We start from the raw sequence: 21940 nt of genomic DNA on the forward strand, positions 1-21940 counted from the left end.
AAATAAATAAATAAATAAATAAATAAATAAATAAATAAATAAATAAAGGAATTCAAGTAGGAAAAGAGAAAATAAAATCACCTCTGTTCAGAGATGATATAATCTTATGTGTGGAAAACCCTAAAGATTCTCCAAACAGTTTGGAACTAATAAATATACTCTGCAAAGTACCAGGATATAAAATCAATGCACAAAAATCACTTGCATTTTTATACTCTAATGAACAATCTGAGAAGGAAACAGCATCAAAAAGAATAAAATACTTAGGAACTAGCTTAACTAAAGAGGCAAAAGACTTGTACAGTCAGAACTACAAAACATTGCTAAAATTAAACAAGACATAAATAAATGAAAATACATCAGATGTTCATGGGTGGGAAGACAATATGTTAAGATGTCAATACCCAAACCTCCCTACAGATTTACTGCAATTCATTTACAAAGCCCAATGATAATTTTTTTGTAGTCATATCTATGATTGGTATATCCACTGTCAAACTTTTTTTAGAGTAAATATGCCAATAGAATATTACTCAGCCATCAAAAAGAATGAAGTCTTGCCATTTGCAAGGATGAGGATGGAACTAGAGTATCTTATGGTAAGTGACATAAGTCATTCAGAGAAAGAGAAAAACCATGTAATTTCACTCATGTGAAATTTAAGAAACAAAACAGGTGAACATAAGGAAAGGGAAGGAAAAATAAAATAAGATGAAAACAGAGAGAAGCAAACCATGAGAGACTCTTTTTTTTTAAGTTTATTTATTCACTTTGAGAGAGAGCAAGCACATGAGTGGGGGAGGGGCAGAGAGAGAGGGAGAGAAAGAATCTCAAGCAGGCTCCAAACTGTCAGTGCAGATCTCATGAATTGTGAGATCATGACCTGAGCTGAAATCAGTGGGACAGTTAACCCTGAGCCACCCTGGTGTCCTGGAGACTTTTTTTTTTTTTTTTAATTTTAAAAAGTTTTTTAAATTTATTTTTGAGAGAGAGCATAAAGAGGGGGGAGAGGTGGAGACAGAATAAAAGACACAGAATCTGAAGCAGGCTCCAGGCTCTGACCTGTCAGCACAGAGCCCGACATGGGGCTCAAACTTGTGAACCACAAGATCATGACCTGAGCTGAAGTTGGACGCTTAACTGACTGAGCCACCCAGGTGTCCCTGGAGACTCTTAACTATAGAAAACAAACTAAGGGTTGATGGAAGGGAGGTGGGTGGGGGATGGGCCAGATGGGTGATGGGGATTATGTAAATAATGTAAATTATGTAAATAATGAATCATTAAATTCTACTCCTGAAACCAATACACTATATGTGAACTAACTTGAATTTAAATAAAAACTTGGAACAAAAAAATAAATAAACCAAGTTTACTTATGTAAGTAATCTCTACACCAAACATGGAGCTTGAACTCACCACCCTGAGATCAAGAGCCAGATTCTCTATGGACCAAGCCATCTAGGTGCCCCATTGTCAAGTTTTCATTGTAGATTTTCTCTGGCTTAAAAATGATTTGCAAGTGGATTCTACCTTTTCTATTCTCCACAGATATTTATGTAAGGTTCATTTATCTCTTTGCTTACATATTTGACAGAATTTTTCACTGAAGAGTTTGTTTGTCTGGTGGTTTTTACTTTTGAATCAAATTACTTTATACTTTATTGACATAGGACCGTCTGTGCTTTCTGTTTGTGGTTTCTTTTTCTTTCCTTTCCTTCTTTCTTTCTTTCCTTTTTTTTTCTTTTTTTCTTTTGGTTTGCTATATTATTTTAAATAATGTTTTCCATTTCATTCAGTTTTTCAAATGTATTGGATTAACAGATGCAATGATTTTAATTTCTTTGAGATGATGGGATGACACGTTTTAATTCCTAATAACGGAAATCTGTTACCCTTTGTGGATCCTATATATTTATTTATGAATTTAATTAGTCTTTAACATTTATCAATATGCAGTAAATCAATGAATTTGATATTTGTTGATTTTCTCTATTGTGTTTGTCTGGTTTCCTTGACATTAACTTTTATATGTAGTATTTCTAACCCATTGCCTTTTTTAAACTTTTAAATATTTCAGTAGGTATTGCTTTCTCCAATCCTTTTTTAATTGTTAGAAAATAGATATAAAATCTACCATCTTAACACTTCTTAAGTGTGCAGTTCTGTGGTATTGAATACATTCATAATGCGCTACCATCACCACCATCCATCCCCAGAATTCTTTTAATCTTGCAAATCTGAAATGTTATACACATTAAAAAATAACTCCTCTTACCACCCACCCCAGCATCTGACAACTACCGTTTTACTTTGTCTTTATGAGTTTGAATACCCTAAGTACCCCATATAAAGGGTATCGTATATTATTTGTCTTTTTTGTGTCTGGCTTATTTCGATTAGCATAACATCCTCAAGTTTCATCCATGTTGTAGCATATGTCAGGATATTCTTCCTTTTTAAGGAAGAACTGGACAATATACCATATGTTGCTTATCCATTCACCTGCCAATGAACGCTTAGGTTGCTTCCGCATTTAAGCTAGAGTGAACAATGCTGTTATGAGCATGGGTGTATAACCATCTCTTCAAGACCCTCTTTTCCTTTCTTTTGGGCATACACTCAGCAGTGTAATTGCTAGATCATGCTGTCATTCTATTTTTATTTTTTTGAGGCCCTGTCATACTGTTTTCGCCCACAGTGGTGCCATCTCACATCCCTACCAGCAGTACACACGTGATTCAATTTCTCCACATCCTTGCTAACGTTTGTCACTTGTTTCCTTTTTTTTCCTTTCTTTTTTTTTTCCTGTCTTTTTTGTCCCTTGACAGTAGCCATCCTAATATATGTGAGGTGGAATTGGAAGTTTTGATTTGCATTTCCCTAATAATCAGTGATTTGGACATTATTCCATATGCTTACCAGTCATTTGTATATATTCTTTGTAGAAATATCTATTCAAGTTCTTCACCCATTTTTAAATTGAGTTGTTTGTTGTTGTTGTTATTGCATTTCGAGAGTTTTCTATGTCTTCTGGACATTAATCTCTTATCAGCTATATGATCCCCCATTCTGTGGGTTGCCTTTTAACTCTGCTAATGGTATCTTTTAACAAATTCTTTAAAAATATTAATGGAGTCTAGTATGCATTTTTTCTTTTCTTGCCTGTGCCTTCTGTCAAATGTATAAGCAAGAGATAAATCAACCTTACAGAAATATCTTTAGATATTAGAGAGAATAGAAGCCAGAATAACTTTACAATAAAAACTTGACAGTTATAACAATCACAAATACAGCTACAAAAATATTAACAAAGTATTAGCATATCAAATACAGAATATGTATATGTCATGTCCTATTTACGCATCTGTGAGTCTAAACATTTGACTTTCAAACAATGGGATTTGCTACATTAACAGAAATGAGGGGAAATCATGTAATCATCTCAGTAAATTCAGAAGGAAAACCTATTTCTTAAAATTTAATACCTGTTGATGGAGAGTACCCTCAGAAAACTAAAAGCAGAATATAACATTCTTAATTAATAAAGGTTGTGAATACCTACAAGTCACATGATAGTTAGAGATGGAAAGTTGAGAGCTTTCCTTCCGAGATCAGGATCACAAAAGTCATCATGGTGCTTGAGGTCTTAGTGAAATAAGGCAATGAAGAGAATAAGTAAAAAACAATAACTTGGAAAAAGACACAAAAATATAATTATTGTGGGCATGTCTGGGTGACTCAGTTGGTTAAGCATCCAACTCTCTATTTAGGCTCAGGTCCATGATCTCACGGTTTGTGAGAATGAGCCCCACATTGGGGTCTGTGCTGACCACATGGAGCCTGCTCGGGATTCTCTCTCTCCCTCTCTCTCTGCCCCTCTCCTGCTTGATCATGCACATGCACATGTGCTTTCTCTCTCTTTCTCTCAAAATAAATAAATGAACATTAAAAAAAAATAAAGAAAATTATTGTGTATACGGAAAGTGAAGAGAAGTCTATATATACAACAACTCTTTGAGGTAGATATTATTATATCCAAATTTTATGTAGTAATATACCTAGGCTTATAAAGTTTAGTTCACCTGCCTAAGGTCAGATAACTAGCATCACTGTGATGTAATGCACACTTCAGTTTTCGGACTCTAGAGTCTTTTTATTTGCTTTGACTTTTTTTTTTTTTTTTTTTTTTGGCTTTTGAGAGTTGCCCTCCTTGAGGGATGTACAAATCTAAGAGGACTTAGTGATTGTTATTTTGTCTTCCTTACAATTTATTATCTCACAGGGAAAAAAAATTCTAGTTTCCTTGGTGTAGGGTTTTACATACCCTGAACAAGTATAGAGAAGACCAGGAAGTGGAGGCAAAGAGACATATCTTCTGCCCTCCTGTGTAATTATTCTGTTCCACTAGGAAAACATGGATTGGCCAAGGTATATTTCATTGTTGTTGTTGTTGTTGTTTTTATTTTTAATGCCTTATCTAGCTCTTTGCAGTTATTAGACTCTTCTATAATTATGAACAAGGGAGGTTAGTAAATTTTAGGTTTTTGGTGGGCTTATGAGTCTTGGTCATTTTCTAGAGTTGATAGTGGTCTTCATGTTGTCTTCACAGAGAGATGGGAAATACTTTTTCAAGGATTGCTGGCCTGATATTATCAAAAACTAAAACAGAACTTCTTTCAAAGTAGCATGGATACCAAATTATTATTACATTTATTCTTATTATGTAATTGGTACAAGATTCTTATTAAATTATTACATAGAATATAATTGTATCAGATTTTGTGTATTTTCTATAGACTAGACATATCACTTCACTGAATTGTAGATTGACTCATTCCATTATTTCATTGTTACCAATAATTAAGTTGCCTGCAATTTACACAAAAACATTAATTATTATATTATTTTGTTTCTTCGATGTGCATCCTTAGCTTTGTTATTCCTCACTGTATTCCTAATTTCTTTCGATCTCTTTTTCTTAACTTACTTGGTTCTCTAGCATTTGCAAACTTTTCCATCTGTGTACGATTTGCTAACATGATTAATGTGTTGTTTATTCTCTTTGCAAGTTTTGTAGGTGTAGTTCTAGAGTATTTTGTTGATTCTCAGAGCAAACTTTTAAACTTCACTGTCCCCAAAATGCAGTTACTTCTTTGTTTATATAAGAAAGCATTTGTGTTTTTGATTTATAGTTTTCAGAGTGTCACAAAGCATGGTGGATACTTAAGATATGTATTTAACTGAGGTCCATACCTTTACCTCCCTACCATCCAAGTTACTGGAATGTACAAGTGAACATGGGGAACTTTCCCATTGTGGGTTGTGGCACATTGGCACACATCATTTACACCAGTCTCCTACTGTATGTGTTTCTGTACTGCAGGATACACTTCTTAGACCTCCTACATATACACATTTCTCCATGTGTGACTTCTAACACTTGGATCTTCAGTACATAAGTATAATTTGGAAGAATTGATAGAAACCTACACTACGTATGGTAAGCTTTTTCTGCCATTTCTGATTATATTTACTGTTGTGGATATGCTTGGTTTTTCTGCAGTCGCCTCTTGATCATGAAATTTTCTTTTTTTTTTAATTAAAAAATTTTTAATGTTTATTTTTCAGGAGAGAGACAGAATGTGAGCTGGGGAGAAGGAGAGAGAGAGGGAGACAGAATCCTAAGCAGGCTCCAGGCTCTGAGTTGTCAGCACAGAGCCTGATTCAGGGCTCGAACTCATGACCTGAGCCAAAGTTGGACGCTTAACCGACTGAGCCACCCAAGTGCCCAATCATGAAATTTTCTTAATTACAGATAAAGCAATGGTTCCTTAATACCCTGGTTCTGATATATGACTCTCAAGTCATTCTTGACCTTCCAACCTTTCTTCAGCTTTCCATGAGATTCTTTAAGACATTCCCTCCCCCAAATAAATCTTTCTCCTTAAATAAGTTTTTGCTTTAATTCTTTACTTGAACCAAACCTTTATAAATTCACCATCTCACAGTGTATAAAATAATACTTAATTCTGGGGGAAGACTGTGAACTAAATTTCAGATTTATGGCAAAATATTAATATCAGTAAATCAGAAACATTTACTCAACATACAGGAACATGTCACATTTCCATGTCTGTAAACCATCAAATACTATAGTTATGTTATATCCAGCAAGATGCTGTTATCATAATATAGGGGAAGAGAATGAAAAATAAGATAAAAACAGAGAGGGAGGCAAACCATAAAAGACACTTAAATACAGAGAACAAACTAAGGGTTGCTGGTGGAGGGGAGTGGTGGTGGTACGTGGGGGGATGGGCTAAATGGGTGATGGGCATTAAGGAGGACATTTTTCGGGATGAGCACTGGGTGTCATATGTAAGAGATGAATCATTGGGTTCTACTCCTGAAGCCAAGAGTACACTGTATGTTAACTACCTTGAATTTAAATAATAAAAAGAGGCCCAAAATAACTTATACCGTTTGAACATTTATGACATGAGTCATGATGTCTTTAACTTGTGAACATACGCTTATGTATGGTGCCAGGTTTTTTTTTGCTTATATCAAAAACACTATCTATGAAGTCTTTTCCTTTAAGATCATAGTTTTTAGAGCAGTTTAAGGTTTATGGCAAAATTGAAGGGAGGATACTGAGATTTCCCACCTGCTCCCTGTCCCCACACATGCTCAGTCTCCATATTATCAACATCTTCCACCAAAGTGGTGTGTTCATTACAAATGATGAACCTACATTGATACATCATCACCATCCAAAGCTCATGATTTACATTACCGTTCACTCTTGGTGTTGTGCATTCTGTGGGTTTGTACAAATGTATAATGATGTGTATCCATCATTATGGTGTTTTGTTAAAAATAGGTAGACACTAAACTGTCTAAAACAGAAACATTTTTAAGCAAAGAATTATAGAGACTCTTTGGGGTCTGTTTTATTATTGTAATCATTTTAACCAGGTTCTATATTTATGTATTTCAAATGAAACTCAACGTAAATAAAATAAGATGTCTATTAGTTTATCTTCTATTTCCTTATTAGGTAAGAAGATAAAAAATATATAATCAAACACCTTCCATGGGAAATGAAAAGAGGCAGAAAGAAAGAAAGAAAGAAAGAAAGAAAGAAAGAAAAGAAAGAAGAAAGAGAAAGCAAAATTATCCTGTAGTAAGTTTTTACTCTGTCAACAAATGTTTTACAATATTTTTCTAATACATATTCTTCTGTCCTTATTGATCATATATATTTTTGCCTGTTTGGTCAGTGACCTTCCCCTGTTTTCCTTACATCTTTACTACATCTGTGGAACCTCAACTTTGGATCATTCTAGCTAATTGCACAAAGAGCCATAGTAAAGGGAACATCACAAAATTTCTCCAGCAATTTCTTGAATTTCAACATAGGTTGGCCCCTCAGAACCTCTCAAGATCCATTTAGGTGAGGTTGTTTTTTCTGATTAAGTTTGTTGTGGTAGGCAACTTGACCACTACCTCTTGATATTCATAGCCCATATAATCCCCTTGAGGTTGGGGTTAATGCAATGAATAGAACATGGAAACTTTGATAGGATGGCTATCTTTCAAAATTAGATTACAACCAGCGTCTAGATTCCAACTTGCTCTCCCTCACATAGAGGAAGATGCCATGCTGTGCACTTCTGTCTAGAAATACATTTTCATCAACTTGCTATAGAGGAAAAAAAAATGGGCTCTGGTAAAGATATTCATGAATTCTGGGTAGTGTTCAATACCTTTTTGTTTAATCAGGGACTGGAAGGAAGAAGATAAAATGATTTGTGACTAAGAAATCAAGGAAAGAGGCATGTGGATTCACCTATGGAAATGGGCATGTGTATAATGCTGTGGGGTGGGTCTCATATGGCTGCTCACCAGAGAGCAGTCACCAGAGAGAATTACCTGAACAGCTAGATCAATAGCATGACTGATCCAGCATATGTAACCATACCTACAGAGGTGGCTTCCATTTATGCATTCCAGGGCTTGTGCAATGACCCCATAGCTCACCTATTTATAACAATAAAGGGTGAACAATAAAGGGTCATCAGCGTAGACCAATGTTGAGCCATTAAACGGTACTCTTCCTCTAAGCACTCTGATTAATCAATTGAATGAAAGTTGATTTCATTAGAAAATTTTAATTCTGAACAGGGAAGTAATTAATCTTTGAGATTTATATCTATTCTTGGTATGGATTTCCTTTTTTACTTACAATACCTCAGCTAGCACAGTTTACCCAAGTGTCCTATTTTTTAATCATTGGATCCTGCCTAATGTCACTCTTACCAAGGGACTCAGAAGAATAGGTATGTGACAATGAATATACATAGAATTCTCTGGTTTTTCCTACAAAGCAGTCAACTGAATACAACATCAGAATGTTCAGGTAAGATAGCAGCTTGGGGATTACACCATGAGGGCTTAGGATATTGTTCTTCAGTATATGATATGTATGTTGAATTAATGACCATTCATAAAATTTCATGGGTCCTAAATCCAAAGGGTGAAAGTAAAGACAGACCCCTTTCACCAGCACTCCCAGTGAAAGTTGTTCTTGGGAACAACTTTCCCAAGAAAGTTGGGGAAGTTGTTCTTGCCAAACTTGTAATAGGTCCTGCTATTTCCAAATGGGGCTCTTTACCAATGGCTAGAGTATTGGAAATGCTAAATCTAAACTATACCACTTATGTAGTTATTTTAGGCTATCTCTGCCAGTAGACAGGAGAAAAAGGAATTACTATACTTTACCCTCATAGTGTTGTTTCTACATAATGAAAGCAAAGAAGAGTGTCTCTAGGGGCGCCTGTGTGGCTCAGTCAGTTGAGCATTGGACTCTTGATTTTGACTTAGGTCATGATCAAGCAGTTCATGAATTAGAGCTCCAAGAAGGGCTCCATGTGACAGTGAGGAGACTGCTTGGGATTCTCTACCTCTCTCTCTTCCCCTGCCTCACTCATGCTTTCTCTTTCTCTCTCTCTTTATGTCCCTCTCAAAACAAATAAATAAACATAAAACAAAGAAAAGTGTCTCTATAACATAAACAGGAAATGACAATTACCATGTCCCATGAGGCAGAATAACCAGGGATCTAGGCCACGAGGGAAGAAGTTCTGGGTACTCCATTCAATAAGCAACTTAAACCACCAGATATGCCAAGGATAAGATTTATGGAATAGTTGGTAGAGGGGGAAGTTATAAATATTAATTACATTCTCAAGATCACCTTAAATAGTAGGGAACTTGGCTTCTTCCACTTATCTTACTATTAAGATTAATTTTTTAAATATGAATTTAATTTTTTTAAAGTTTATTTACTTTGAGAGAAAGAGGAAGAGGGAGAGAGGGTATGTGCTCGCACATGCACAAGCAAAAGGCAGAAAGAGAGAGGGAGATAGAGGATCTCAAGGAGGCTCTGCACTGAAAGCAGAGAGTCTGATGTGGGGCTCAAACTCACGAACTGTGAGATCCTGACCTGAGCTGAAATCAAGAGTCCGATGCTCAACCCATTGAGCCCCCCGGGCGCCCCTGTCATTAACTATTTTTAGTTGTTACATGTGTCCCTTTGGAAAACAAGAAAGGACAGCACATCCCTAACAGGGGACATGAATGTACCAAGTTATGTGCCGAATGAATCGAAACAGACACTGTCAGTGTCCCGCTGTATCCCTACGCGTCAAAGGCCGCCTAGTGAGATCACATGTGGATTACTGCTGCAGAATTTTTATCAGGCAGCAGAAAGACATTCTGTACGGGGCAACCTGGAAGCAACTTAATGCTTTCAGAAGCAGCGCTAAACCAAGGAGAGACAGGGATTTGGTGGGCAGATATATCAGTTTTCTCATACCTCGGTTGAGGTTATTGCAAAGCACGGTGCACACTATCTCCCAGAGCTGGTCAGTTGGATTGAACTCGAGTTGCCCAGATGTTGTGACTGTCTTGACTAACACAGCCTTCTCTGGCTTCCTTCTCTTTCCTACCTCAATTGCTCTACTGCGTTAATAGTGTTTTCCAAGATGAACTGCTAGGTGCACACCCTCTTCTCTAACCCTTTTCTTAGTCTGCCTCTATGTGATCCAAAACTCAGGAACATCTGTCACAGATTCTTAGAGGTCTGTGACTTGGAAATGAAAAGCATTTTCTTGCAATTGTTCCTTCCCTGCCCCCCTCCCATTTTCTATTTGCATATAGGAATAGGAGGGTAGAGCATTATTTACTGTTTTTATATTGTAACCTTGCACACAAGTCCTTTTGGGCAACCGTGCAATTGACTGCTTATTATTGAAGTACAAAAGTAGCCTTCATGCAGACATCATAAAAGTCTGTCTATAAAATTAGTTTTAAATTTTAGTTTTAGCTATTCATACTTTTTAACATAATTTTTTAATGTTTATTTACTTATTTTTGACAGAGAGAGAGAGAGAGAGGGAGAGAATAAACGGGGGAGGGGCAGAGACAGAGGGAGACAAAGAATCTGAAGCAGGCTCCAAGCTCTGAGCCATCAGCACAGAGCCTGACATGGGACTCGAACGCACGAACTGTGAGATCATGACCTGAGCTGAAGTCAGAGGCTTAATCGACTGAGACACTCAGGCACCCCTAGCTATTCATACTTTTCATGTTTCAAAATATTAAAAACTAGCAACTCATACTTATTTCAAAATTTGAGCTTCCAAGAGTACATTTTTTAATATCCCTGATACCTTTCTACTTGTGTCAGCTAACTTTTTAAAAATTTATCAAAATTTATCAATTGTCAAATTGTAATGATTTCTTGTTAAACTCATAGGAAATAATTTGGAGGGGAGTACCCTTGACAGTGGCTACCTATTTATAAGAGAAATCACTGCCTACTGGCAATTTTTGATAGCATTCTTATGACTGTTCTTAATTTGACCCCCATGTAAAGTTCTGCCGCAAATGTTTTTCATTAATGCCTTTTGTTTAGGATCAGTTTGTTGATTTCTTCAGTTTCCATCCTTAATGATTTTACTATAACATTTCAAAAAAAAATGTAACCAGGCTTGAAACTTTAGAGATGAGTATCTAGGTGATAAAATATAATTTGCTTCATTTAAGTGATGTCAGAAGTCGACATTCATAATACAGAGTTCTCTTTCCAGAAATGAATACTGTGAAGGCATTCAAAATAGGACCTAGACACATTCAGCTGGAGTTGACCAAGTCATATTTTCAAAATAAGTCATCTACCCAGAGATAGTGCATCTAGGGTAAATGATGAGAACCAAGGAATAATTTTTGTACCTTACCATTACACTGGCTAAAAGCTGTGAGTTGGAAAAACAAATCTCTACCCATACAATAAAAGACAAACTTAAGCAATATTTATGTCTACTGTAGTTATCTGATACTAAAAAATTCCTAGATAAGATAATGAAAATGTCACAAACAAGGAAATAAGGAAGTTAATTATTTTTAGAAACAAACAGGGAATTCCTACTGGTAATAGAAGGATAATATACAGAAACCTCCCTAACACAAAGGAAAAGCAAAGATGAACTTCACAGAAATTATTTATCCTTTCTATTGTAAGGAGACATTTGAGCTTTTCTAGATCGTGCCAATTGTAAACAATGTTGCTATAAACATCCTCGTACATGTATTTTGGATCAAATATGTATGCTTATTTGTTGGATGCATGCCCAGGAGTAAAACTAAGTATTTTGGTGTGCACACAATCAAGTTAAATAAAAATGTCAAACATTTTCTCAAAATGTATTAATTTGCACTTTTGCTCATACAAAAACTTTCCAGTTTTCCACACCCACTCCCTCAACATGTGACATTGTCCGTAGTTTTAGTGTGTGCCTATCTTGGAATTACGAGATCAAATATATTTTGACTTAACTTGCATTTCTCTGATTATTCCTGATTTTGAGCATATAGATATCATCTTTTATGAAGTGACTGTTCAAGGTCTTTGCCCATTTTTATACTAGGTACTCCGTCCTTCTCATTGGCTTGCCAGCAAACTCAAGAGCCAAATCCGACCAGATGCCTGGTTCTTGTGCATGTATGTCTCATGAGCTAAAAATGCTTTTTACATATTTAAATAGTTACATTCTAAGTGGCTTATATAAGCACCTATATAATATCTGTGGTTGTGACTTGGCTCCAAAGCATAAAATATTTGTTATCTTGCCCTGTAAAAAAAATTGCTGATCCTGAATCTGGAACATTTCCCAAAAGTGGGGTTTTATTTTTTTTCCACCTGGTTATCCAATTGACCCAGAAATATTTATTAAAAGGACTGTCAATTCCTTACTGTTCTTCACAGTCATGTTTTCAAAATTAAAATCTAGTGTCTATATGTGCAGCTGTGTTTTTGAATTCTCTATTAAGTTCTATAGTTTGATTTGTCTATATTTGTACCAATATCATACTGTACTAATTAATGCCCTTACAATAAATCATAACAGCTGGTAAAATAGATCCTCAACTTCTAAAATTTTCTTTGAAGTAGTCAGGCTGAATTTGATCCTTTGAATTTTAATAACAAAAATTTATAATTAGCTTACAAATTTTTACAAATCTTGTTAAGATTTTGATTGGGATCATACTGAATCTGCAGATCAATTTGAGGAAAATTGATATTTCTACAATATTGAAACATCCAATGTAGTGTTTTATTTATTTAGAATCATTTTAGTTTTGTCACTAATTTTTTAATGTTTCTGTTATACTTCTTCCCACTTAGTTCATATTTGATGCCTCTGCAAATGATATTTAAGGTTTTTTTTTTTTTCATTTTCTCATTTATCCCAATGGTGAACAGAAATGCATTTATTTCTGGATATAGATATGGTTTCAGTAAAGTTGCCAAACCCATTTTTTACATTTAATATTTTACATGTAGATTTTAAAATTGTTCTACAGAGGCACCTGCGTGGCTCAGCCAGTTAGGTGTCTGACTTCAGCTCAGGTCACGATCTCACAGTTCATGGGTTTGAGCCCCTCATCAGGGTCTGTGCTGACACCTTGGAGCCTGGAACCTGCTTCAGATTCTGTGTCTTACCTTCTCTCTGCTCCTCTCCTGCTCGCCTTCTGTCTCTCTCTCAAAAAAAAAAAAAAAAAAAACTTTAAAATTTTTAAAAATTGTTCTACATATATGATTCCATTATCTGTGAAAATGACAATATTAATGCTTCCTTTTCATTCTTTACATTTTTTCTTTTCACTACCCTGGTAAGTACCTAACGTTAAATATTGAAAAGAAATGGTAGTCTCCTTTTTTTGTTTTTGAATATTATACTCAGATGTGAAAGCTTTACATTTTTCAGTATTAAAGATGTCATTTACTTTATTTTTTGAAGATGACCTCTTAGGAAACTTAGGATATATCCTTCATCAGTTTGCACATGGCTTGAATGAATAGGAATTGTGGGTTTAAATTTATACTCAAATTCATGGGCTGCTACAGACTTCACTCATCACCAAGTTTAATGCAGCTTTAAGAAATAGTAAAGAGAAACTACATGGATGTATAGTGATAACATAGCAGAGGATTCTTGATCCACATGTGCAGCTTCCGATGTCCCCAAACAATATTGTACTTAGAGACCCCATTGTTAATATTGATGGCTCTGAGCGGGTATCAACCACCTCAGCTCAGCTCAGGAAAGGCATAAGATCTGTAGTCTCTTAAGCTTTTATTCATTGCTAAATACATAGCCCCGCATCAGCATGTTACTTGTTTCTGTTTTCTGGGTAGCTGCACCTTATCAATAAGACATCACTCAAACAATCTCTGTCAGCACTTAGCTAATTCATCAAGACTTTCATTTAATTTTGGTCCAACAAATTCCTTAAGTTACTTTTGAAGAAGGAGTTCTCTAAAGGTAGAGGAAAGGCTATCAAAAGGCCAAAAACAGTTTTCTTTTCCAATACATTTTGAAGTTTCTAAAAGTTTTGAGCTGTTGCATTTTTATACACCAATAATGAAGCAGCAGAAAGAGAAATTAATAAAGTAATCCCACTTACAATTGTGCCCCAAATAATAAGATACCCAGGAATAAACCAAATTAAGGAGTTGAAATATCTATACTCCAAAAACTATAAAACGCTGGTGAAAGATTGGAGATGGCACTAAGAAATCGAAAGACATTCCATGCTTACGGATTGGAAGAATATTATTAAAATAGCTATGCTACCCAAAGCAATCCACATATTTAATGCAATCTCTATCAAAATACCAACAGCATTTTTTACAGAGCTACAAAAAACAATCCTAAAATTTGTATGGAACCACAGAAGTTGCCAAATAGCCAAAGCAACCTGAAAAAGAAAAACGAAGCTGGAGGCATCACAATTTCAGACTTCAAGTTATACTGCAAAGCTGTAGTGATCAAGACAGTATGGTGTTAGCACAAAAACAGACACATAGATCAACAGAGCAGAATAGAAAACCCACAAATGAACCCACAACTGTACAGCCGATTAATATTTGACAGAGAAGGAAAGACTATTGATGGAAAGATGGATGTCTCTTCAACAAATGGTGTTGGGAAGACTGGACAGCAACATACAAAAGAATAAACTGGACCACTTTCTTACACCACACACAAAAGTACATTCAAAATGGATCAAAGAACTAAATGTGAGACTTACAACCATTAAAATCCTTGAACACAGTAACTCCTTTGACATTGGCCATAGCAACTTCTTACTAGATGTGTTTCCTGAGGCAAGGGAAACAAACGAAAGCAAAAATAAATTATGAGGACTTCCATCAAAATAAAAAGCTTCTGCACAGTGTAGGAAACAATCAATAAAACTAAAAGGCAACCGATGGAATGGGAGAAGATATTTGTAAATGACATGTCTGATAAAGGGATAGTATCGAAAATACATAAAGAACTTACAAAACTCAACACCCAAAGAACAAATAATCCAGTCAAAAAAATGGGCAGAAGATATAAACAGACAGTTTACCACAGAAGACATATACATTTCTAACAGACACACGAAAGAGTGCTCAACATCACTGATCAGGGAAATAGAAATCAAACCACTGTGGGATGTCACCTCATAACTGTCAGAATGGCTAAAATCAACAACGTAAGAAACAACAGATGTTGGTGAGGATGTGGAGAAAGGGGAACCCTCTTGCACTGTTGGTGGGAATGCAAACTGGTGCAGCCGCTCTGGAAAACACTATGGAGTGTCCCCAAAAAGTTAAAAATAGAACTACCCTATAACCCAGCAATTGCCCTACTAGGAATTTACCCAAAGAATACAAAAATACTAACTTGAAGGGACACATACACCCTGATGTTTATAGCAGCATTATCTACAATAGCCAAATTATGGAAACTCCTCAAGTGTCCATCGACTGATGAATAGATAAAGAAGTGGTATATATACACAATAGAATATAGACCATCAAAAAGAATGTGATCTTGCCATTTGCCATGATGTGGATGGAGCTAGAGAATATAATGCTAGGTGAAACAAATCAGTCAGAGAAAGACAAATATTGTTAATATTTCACTCACATGTGGAATTTAAGAAACAAAATAAACAAGCAAAGTTGGGGGGGAAAAGAGGTGAACCAAGAAACAGACTCTTAACTGTAGAGAACAAACTGAGGTGACCAGAAGGGAAGTGGGTGGGGCGATGGGTGATATAGGTGATGGGGATTAAGGAGTGCACTTGTGATGACCACCAGGTGTTGTATGAAGTGTTGAATCACTATCTTATACACCCGAAACTAATATTATACTCTGTGTTAACTAACTGGAATTTAAATAAAAACAAAAGTAAATAAAAGTTTTGAGCTCACATATTTAATTTCTTCGTGTGTGAGTGTGTGTGTGTGTGTGTGTGTGTGTGTGTGTGTGTGTGTGTATCTTATTGATGTGATTAGTAAATGTTTAAAATTTGTTTTCTCACTTTGGTAATTTCCATTGAAAAATCCTGGAATACTAAATCTAGATTTGGTTTGTGAAATAAGCCAAATTAGTTATAATATTTGTCTTTTTTCATATATTTCTGTACTATGTTTACTGATGCTTTGTTAAGGACTTTTGCATTAGTGTTTTGGAATAAGATTAGCCTATACCTTTACCTTCTTGTTATCTGTTTGTCATGTTTTATTATCTCAGCCTCATTAAATCAAATAGGAAATTGAGTCTACACAAAGAATTGGATTGTCAATATAGAATTATGTGAATTCTAGATCTTATCCAACACCCAACTTTATTACTGATTAAAAATATTTTGGCAAACACCAAGCGTGTATTAAATATGCTTCTCCTGAAGTTGTCCAAATCATTCAACATAGCTTCACCAAGTGTTCCTTTTCTTTTACACCATGATGTGTTTTAATTACGAAATAACAATCATGTTTTGAAATGCATGAGGAAACATGACTCATGAAAGGAAACCGTTTTGGATGTATAATAATTAATTGTATAACTATCCCTCATTTTTCATCTGGTCATGCCAAATAAATACAAAATACGTGTCGGGAATATCCAGGATATTTACAGCACTCTTAAAAGTGAGCAATAAAAAAAAAAACTACAAATAGACAAAAGATATGAATAGACACTTCACAAAAGAAGAAATGCAGGTTCCAAATACACTTATGAAAAAATGCTCAACTATGTTTATCATTGGGGAAATGCAAATAAGGATCCACATTAGATTCTGTTACGCACTTATTGGACTAGATGGGGGGTTAGTTATAATATCAAATAATTGCGAGGATAAGGCACAGCACACAATAGTTTATTCACATCATTTATCGTTGGTGAGAATGTAAAAGGGTACAGCCATTTTGGAAGGCACTTTGGCAGTTTTTTAAATAATATTAAACATAGACTTTCAACTAAATCAATAAAGAAACTTGTAGTTATTAACCAAGTGAACATGCTCCTATGAAAATATGTGTATGAATGTTTATAGCAGCTTTATTCATTATCAAGATCAAGAAACAACCCAGATATCCTTCAGTGGGTGGGCAGATAAACTCTGGACTATCCACACGTTGGAATTCTACTCAGAAATTTTTAAACGGAGCAAGATGTTTCCTCACATGTGAACATGTATGAAACTTAAACACATATTAAGAAGTGAAGCCCAGACCCAGAAATCTGTATTATATGTAATTCCATTTATAAAGCAGTCTGTAAAAGATGAAATGTGGAGATGGAAAACAGATCAGTGTGGCCAGAATGTGAGAGATATGGTAGGGGCTTAGTATTAGCATGCCACACGGGGGAATTATTAGTGATGACATTGTTCTGTAAGATACGAAGCTTGTGGATACATCCCTATGCATTTGTCAACCCCATAGAACTCGACATTACAAAGGATAAATTTAACTGTATACAAAATGACAATAACAAAAACAACAATAAAAATAAGATGTCAGAGGATCCCAGGGTGTAATCCAGACTGGCACATGAATCCAACTGTATTATAAATGTGTGACATAAGATCACTGAAAGAGTAGAAAAAGAACAAGTAACAGAAGTAACTTTGAGAAATTTGTATCTTTGACTAGAAACAATAATGCTGAAGATAAAGATAACTGTACTTCCACATTATACCCTAGTTGGTAAATTTGTTTCCAACTTGTTTGCTATAAGTGAGCAACAGTGAAAACTAATTTACAAAATAGAGCTTGTGTGTCTACATTGGATAGCATATGTATTTTCTGTCTTTCCCTGAGAGTGCCTATGGGCTGTGGCATGTGCCACCAACACACACAGAGTCCAGATCTTCATTTCTAAATACTATTCTTGGGGTGCCTGGGTGGCTTAGTCAGTTGAAACGTCTGACCATTGGTTTTGGCTCAGGTCATGATCTCGCGGTTCCTGGGACTGAGATCCGTGTCAGGCTCTGGGCTGACAGCACGGAGCCTGCTTGGGAGTCTCTGTCTCCCTCTCTTTCTACCTCTGCCCTGCTCTCTCTTCTCGAAATAAATAAATACACTTAAAAAATAAAGTAAAATACAAAAGAAGCTCATTTATTCTTTTTTCGGCTCACCTAACTTTTAAATTGAATCAGTATTAAGTCTGTTTGGTAATTTTTTTTTCCTACAAATTTGTTCATTTCACCTCATTGCTGAGATTTACCTGGCAAAAATTAGGTCCTATTGTTAATTCTTTAATTTCAGGTATATCTATAATTATGCAGCAACATTTTATGCCTAAGCGTATTTGTTAGTTCATGTCCCATACATACTGCATTATATTTCTATCTGGGGAATCAATGCTTCAAACCTCAATTTGCAATCCTTGCATTTGAAAAGCACACCTCTCAGGTCACCTCACCAGCATCTCACACAGAAAAGCCTTTAATAAATTATGTTTGATGATTGTGTCACTAAGGACAATGGCTTTTTCTGCTTTATGTGACTCTGGCTATTGATTGAGTATGTACTTCTGAATATAAATTTCTGTGTCTAGTCAGCACAATTTCATAAATATCGATCATCAACTCAGAGGTGAATATACAAAGCCCTTTGACATATTTCATAATTTCCCATACACATATTTCATAAGTGTAGTCAAATTATTCACACAACATCATTTTTAGTGTTATTATATTTGAGCAGTTCAGCATTTGCAAACATGTGAATTAAATGAAATAAGTCAAAATAATTGATTTTATATGTATGTCGATATTTTTAAAATCACTGGTCCTAAGCACTATTTTATTTTTGGTCCAAATTAAAGTATGCTGAGTGTTTTTAATTTTCTTAAGACATTTGAAGTCTTGGAGTTTATCTGGAAAATTCTTCTGTCTTGATCATTTCTGGAGATTATAGTGTTACTCTACTCTGCATAGATTAAAATGTATTGTAGACATTATATCCAATTCTACAATTGGATAATATATATACATATATACATACAAATATAAGTAGATGCAATAGTTTATATATTTTCTATCTCTCTCATGAGAGCACCTAAAGGCTTTGACATCTAGCAGCAACAAACATACCCAGAGTCCAGATCTTGATTTCTAAATGCTATTCTTGGAAAAACTAGGATTAATTGCAGAAATGGCTACTCCTAGGATGAGGGCAAGAAAATACAAGATAAGTGGTTTCAGGCATCCAGTGGGTGTCTTTGGAACATGGGATATGTCCAGCAGATAGGGGAGGGATAGTGTAATTATGTCTTTGTTATGAAAAATGATGGTATGGTTTAGAATAAAATGTATACAAATTGCATTCAAAAAGATTCTCCTATCTCTCTTTTATCCTTCATCCTATATGTAAGTATTTTGCATAGTTTTTGGTTTCTCTTCATTTTTCCTTTAAGACAACATAAATGTATAAACACATATTTATGTACAGCTTATTTTTCACACTAGAAAAATGTAGGCAGTCTTCTGAATATTATTTTGCTTTGTTTGATGATATATGGTGGAAACAATGTGTTGCAGTATTCCTTTTGGTAGCTGCATAACAATATATTACATGGATGTGTCATGTCTATTCAACCACTTCCCTATGGGCAACATGGGTTATTTCAAGACTTTTGCTGTTACCAGCAGTGTTTAAGAGAATATATTTGTTCATTAATCATTTTATATTTGTGCCAGAGTAATGCTGGAATGGATTGCCAGAAGTGGGATTTCTTGATCAAAGGATAAATTCTTAAATAATTCTCTAGAAAATGCCAAACTCCCTTCCAAGGAAGTTGTTGCATTTTGCATTGGTTGTTATATAACCATAAGAATACTGTTTATCCACAGCTTCAACCACTGTATGTATTTTCAAAATTTCAAATGTTTACCAATATGTTAAATGAAGAATTGTAACCAATGATAGCAATTAATTGCATTAATTGCAATTTGCATTTGCCTTACTATGAATAAGGTGAACATATGTTCATATGTTTAAGCATCATTTGTGTTTCTTTTTCCTGTTTGTTTATATCTTTCTCTGTATTCCTATTGGGTTGTTGCTTCTCAATTTTTAGAAAATATATCAGTCAAGGCACAGTCATGTTGTCTTATAATCTAGTAGTATGTTATTTATTTATTTATTTATTTTTTGCTCCAGTTTTTCGAGCCTTGGTCTTTGGAAGCCTTTTTAGGTTGGTTTCTGTGTCTTTTTGATATATCACATCATGTTGTTTTATGGACACTTTCCTGTTTTTTTTTTTTATTGGCACAGATGTTCCAAGCTTATCCTATGTAATGCCTGTCCCAACCATAGAGTCAAGAAATCCTTTCTTAAGGATCATTAATTTTTTTTTTTTTTTTTAATTGCAGGATGGTGATAGAAACCACGATCTGGGAGCTGGGTGTGCTCACTGCTAGTGTGATACTGTGGCTACTCAAGATCCTTTTAGAGGATGTGGAGCGACTTCATTGCTGATGGGAATGCAAAATGATAAACCAACTTGGAAGACAGTTTGGCAGTTTCTAACACAACTACACATACTGTTACCAGACGATCCAATACTTACTTCGTATTTACACAAAGGAGATGAAAGTTTGTATCCATGATAAGTCTGCACATGGATGTTTATAGCAGCTTTAATTATAATTTCCAAAACTCGGAAGAAATGTAGATGTCCTTCAGCAGATGAATGGACAAGTAAACTCTGATTTATCCAATGAAATATTAGTCAGCATTAAAAACAAATGAGCTATCAAGTCATGAAAAGACATGGAGAAATCCTAAATGAACATGAATAAATGGAATAATCCAATCTATAAAGGCTACATACTGTGTGATTCCAACTAAATGGTATTCTGGAAAAGGCAAAACCATAGAGACGATAGAAAGCTCAATGGCTACCAGGAATGAGGGAGGAAGGAGGAATGAATAGATGGAGAACATAAGATTTTTAGGGCAGTAAAACTATTCTGCATGATGCCATTATGATGGATACATATCATTATACCTTTATCCAAATCCATAAAATGTAGATGGCAAAGAGTAAATTGTAACTTAAATTATGGACTTCGGGTGATTCTGATGTGTCAGTGCAGATTTATTGATTATAACAAACGTGTCACTGTATTAAAGAATGTTACTAATGGGAGCGGCTCTACATGTGTGGTGACAAGGGGTAAACATGGGAAATCTCTGTCTTACCTGCTCAATTTTGCTATGAACTTTAAACTTCTCTAAAAAATAATGTTTAATAAAAGATGAACCAACAGAGGTAATCAGGTAACAAGACGTTTAATGTGAGTTTTGATAATAATCTGGCTAGGAGGAGTTTGGCTGAGTTTAGTGCAGCTATGGGTGCCACAGACTTCAATATCTGCCAGTGTCCTTGCTTTAGTTTTTCTCTTCTTGACTTTGTGGATTCCACTTTTATTGCTCCAGAGAGAGAGTTTGTACCTTGTATATCATTCAACTTTAATTTGCTATTTCTATACGGGAGGGTTGTTGAGCACCAGCAGCATGGTGGGGAATGGAGTGTCCTATCAGCTTTTGATTAAATCAGGCTTTAGTGGGACTGTGTTTCTGTGTTTTTGTCCCCTTTGTGGTATAGATTTTTCCTGGTCTCCATTCCCTTCATTAATATGGCACACTCTAGATATTCCCATCATAACACCTGTAACACTTTGAGTGATTTTCATATTGGACTCACCTTCTTTTTTTTTTTTTTTTCCAACGTTTATTTATTTTTGGGACAGAGAGAGACAGAGCATGAACGGGGGAGGGGCAGAGAGAGAGGGAGACACAGAATCGGAAACAGGCTCCAGGCTCTGAGCCATCAGCCCAGAGCCCGACGCGGGGCTCGAACTCACGGACCGCGAGATCGTGACCCGGCTGAAGTTGGACGCTTAACTGACTGCGCCACCCAGGCGCCCCTTGGACTCACCTTCTAAGGCTGTCAGCCACTTCAAGTCTGAGCTATGTCTAATTCCTAGCTATGACCCCTTGACTTTTACAAGATCA

The 21940-nt window shown here is 35.4% G+C and overlaps 1 protein-coding gene across 2 annotated transcripts in view; it reads left to right on the top strand.

The window, feature by feature from the left end:
• LOC147575771 (uncharacterized) overlaps positions 1–21068 on the top strand; it is a 400913-nt gene extending 379845 nt beyond the window's left edge. For both annotated transcript variants that reach the window (XR_015241538.1, XR_015241539.1), the window contains one exon: positions 20293–21068. The gene's annotated coding sequence lies outside the window, so the exon portion shown is untranslated. The remainder of the gene's footprint in view (positions 1–20292) is intronic.
• The last annotated feature ends 872 nt before the right edge of the window (positions 21069–21940 follow it).

Source organism: Puma concolor, chromosome D2 (genome assembly GCF_028749965.1).
Source record: "Puma concolor isolate L17-30 chromosome D2, mPumCon1.1.hap2, whole genome shotgun sequence".
Classification (NCBI taxonomy): domain Eukaryota; kingdom Metazoa; phylum Chordata; class Mammalia; order Carnivora; family Felidae; genus Puma; species Puma concolor.